Below are 3,687 nucleotides of genomic sequence, written 5' to 3'. Positions count from 1 at the left end.
TCATCCTATCCTCATCCTCATTCTCGTCCTCATCCTATCCTCATCCTCATCCTCCTCCTTATCCTATCCTCATCCTCATCCACATGCTCGTCCTCATCCTTTCCTCATCCTCATCCACTTTCTCATCCTCATTCTACTCCTCAACCTCATGCTCGTCCTCATCCTATTCTCATCCTCGTCCTCATCCTCCTTCTCGTCCTCATCCTCATCCTCATCATATCCTCAATATTATTCTCGTCCTCATCCTCATCCTCATCCTATCCTCAATATCATTCTCGTCCTCGTCCTCATCCTCCTTCTCGTCCTCATCCTCCTTCTCGTCCTCATCCTCCTTCTCGTCCTCATCCTCCTTCTCGTCCTCATCCTCCTTCTCGTCCTCATCCTCCTTCTCGTCCTCATCCTCCTTCTCGTCCTCATCCTCCTTCTCGTCCTCATCCTCCTTCTCGTCCTCATCCTCCTTCTCGTCCTCATCCTCCTTCTCGTCCTCATCCTCCTTCTCGTCCTCATCCTCCTTCTCGTCCTCATCCTCCTTCTCGTCCTCATCCTCCTTCTCGTCCTCATCCTCCTTCTCGTCCTCATCCTCCTTCTCGTCCTCATCCTCCTTCTCGTCCTCATCCTCCTTCTCGTCCTCATCCTCCTTCTCGTCCTCATCCTCCTTCTCGTCCTCATCCTCCTTCTCGTCCTCATCCTCCTTCTCGTCCTCATCCTCCTTCTCGTCCTCATCCTCCTTCTCGTCCTCATCCTCCTTCTCGTCCTCATCCTCCTTCTCGTCCTCATCCTCCTTCTCGTCCTCATCCTCCTTCTCGTCCTCATCCTCCTTCTCGTCCTCATCCTCCTTCTCGTCCTCATCCTCCTTCTCGTCCTCATCCTCCTTCTCGTCCTCATCCTCCTTCTCGTCCTCATCCTCCTTCTCGTCCTCATCCTCCTTCTCGTCCTCATCCTCCTTCTCGTCCTCATCCTCCTTCTCGTCCTCATCCTCCTTCTCGTCCTCATCCTCCTTCTCGTCCTCATCCTCCTTCTCGTCCTCATCCTCCTTCTCGTCCTCATCCTCCTTCTCGTCCTCATCCTCCTTCTCGTCCTCATCCTCCTTCTCGTCCTCATCCTCCTTCTCGTCCTCATCCTCCTTCTCGTCCTCATCCTCCTTCTCGTCCTCATCCTCCTTCTCGTCCTCATCCTCCTTCTCGTCCTCATCCTCCTTCTCGTCCTCATCCTCCTTCTCGTCCTCATCCTCCTTCTCGTCCTCATCCTCCTTCTCGTCCTCATCCTCCTTCTCGTCCTCATCCTCCTTCTCGTCCTCATCCTCCTTCTCGTCCTCATCCTCCTTCTCGTCCTCATCCTCCTTCTCGTCCTCATCCTCCTTCTCGTCCTCATCCTCCTTCTCGTCCTCATCCTCCTTCTCGTCCTCATCCTCCTTCTCGTCCTCATCCTCCTTCTCGTCCTCATCCTCCTTCTCGTCCTCATCCTCCTTCTCGTCCTCATCCTCCTTCTCGTCCTCATCCTCCTTCTCGTCCTCATCCTCCTTCTCGTCCTCATCCTCCTTCTCGTCCTCATCCTCCTTCTCGTCCTCATCCTCCTTCTCGTCCTCATCCTCCTTCTCGTCCTCATCCTCCTTCTCGTCCTCATCCTCCTTCTCGTCCTCATCCTCCTTCTCGTCCTCATCCTCCTTCTCGTCCTCATCCTCCTTCTCGTCCTCATCCTCCTTCTCGTCCTCATCCTCCTTCTCGTCCTCATCCTCCTTCTCGTCCTCATCCTCCTTCTCGTCCTCATCCTCCTTCTCGTCCTCATCCTCCTTCTCGTCCTCATCCTCCTTCTCGTCCTCATCCTCCTTCTCGTCCTCATCCTCCTTCTCGTCCTCATCCTCCTTCTCGTCCTCATCCTCCTTCTCGTCCTCATCCTCCTTCTCGTCCTCATCCTCCTTCTCGTCCTCATCCTCCTTCTCGTCCTCATCCTCCTTCTCGTCCTCATCCTCCTTCTCGTCCTCATCCTCCTTCTCGTCCTCATCCTCCTTCTCGTCCTCATCCTCCTTCTCGTCCTCATCCTCCTTCTCGTCCTCATCCTCCTTCTCGTCCTCATCCTCCTTCTCGTCCTCATCCTCCTTCTCGTCCTCATCCTCCTTCTCGTCCTCATCCTCCTTCTCGTCCTCATCCTCCTTCTCGTCCTCATCCTCCTTCTCGTCCTCATCCTCCTTCTCGTCCTCATCCTCCTTCTCGTCCTCATCCTCCTTCTCGTCCTCATCCTCCTTCTCGTCCTCATCCTCCTTCTCGTCCTCATCCTCCTTCTCGTCCTCATCCTCCTTCTCGTCCTCATCCTCCTTCTCGTCCTCATCCTCCTTCTCGTCCTCATCCTCCTTCTCGTCCTCATCCTCCTTCTCGTCCTCATCCTCCTTCTCGTCCTCATCCTCCTTCTCGTCCTCATCCTCCTTCTCGTCCTCATCCTCCTTCTCGTCCTCATCCTCCTTCTCGTCCTCATCCTCCTTCTCGTCCTCATCCTCCTTCTCGTCCTCATCCTCCTTCTCGTCCTCATCCTCCTTCTCGTCCTCATCCTCCTTCTCGTCCTCATCCTCCTTCTCGTCCTCATCCTCCTTCTCGTCCTCATCCTCCTTCTCGTCCTCATCCTCCTTCTCGTCCTCATCCTCCTTCTCGTCCTCATCCTCCTTCTCGTCCTCATCCTCCTTCTCGTCCTCATCCTCCTTCTCGTCCTCATCCTCCTTCTCGTCCTCATCCTCCTTCTCGTCCTCATCCTCCTTCTCGTCCTCATCCTCCTTCTCGTCCTCATCCTCCTTCTCGTCCTCATCCTCCTTCTCGTCCTCATCCTCCTTCTCGTCCTCATCCTCCTTCTCGTCCTCATCCTCCTTCTCGTCCTCATCCTCCTTCTCGTCCTCATCCTCCTTCTCGTCCTCATCCTCCTTCTCGTCCTCATCCTCCTTCTCGTCCTCATCCTCCTTCTCGTCCTCATCCTCCTTCTCGTCCTCATCCTCCTTCTCGTCCTCATCCTCCTTCTCGTCCTCATCCTCCTTCTCGTCCTCATCCTCCTTCTCGTCCTCATCCTCCTTCTCGTCCTCATCCTCCTTCTCGTCCTCATCCTCCTTCTCGTCCTCATCCTCCTTCTCGTCCTCATCCTCCTTCTCGTCCTCATCCTCCTTCTCGTCCTCATCCTCCTTCTCGTCCTCATCCTCCTTCTCGTCCTCATCCTCCTTCTCGTCCTCATCCTCCTTCTCGTCCTCATCCTCCTTCTCGTCCTCATCCTCCTTCTCGTCCTCATCCTCCTTCTCGTCCTCATCCTCCTTCTCGTCCTCATCCTCCTTCTCGTCCTCATCCTCCTTCTCGTCCTCATCCTCCTTCTCGTCCTCATCCTCCTTCTCGTCCTCATCCTCCTTCTCGTCCTCATCCTCCTTCTCGTCCTCATCCTCCTTCTCGTCCTCATCCTCCTTCTCGTCCTCATCCTCCTTCTCGTCCTCATCCTCCTTCTCGTCCTCATCCTCCTTCTCGTCCTCATCCTCCTTCTCGTCCTCATCCTCATCCTTTCCTTATCCTCATTCTTATCCTCATCCTATATTCATCCTCTTCCTATCCTCATCTTCGTCGTCCTCCTATCCTCATCCTCGTCCTCAACCTCCTCCTCCTCCTCATCCTCATCCTCATCCTCCTCCTCATCCTCATCCTCATCTTCATCCTCATCCTCATCCTC

This window comes from Lupinus angustifolius, chromosome LG20, assembly GCF_001865875.1.
Source record: "Lupinus angustifolius cultivar Tanjil chromosome LG20, LupAngTanjil_v1.0, whole genome shotgun sequence".
Classification (NCBI taxonomy): domain Eukaryota; kingdom Viridiplantae; phylum Streptophyta; class Magnoliopsida; order Fabales; family Fabaceae; genus Lupinus; species Lupinus angustifolius.
The sequence above is the reverse complement of the archived record's forward strand: the minus strand, read 5'-3'. Positions refer to the sequence as shown.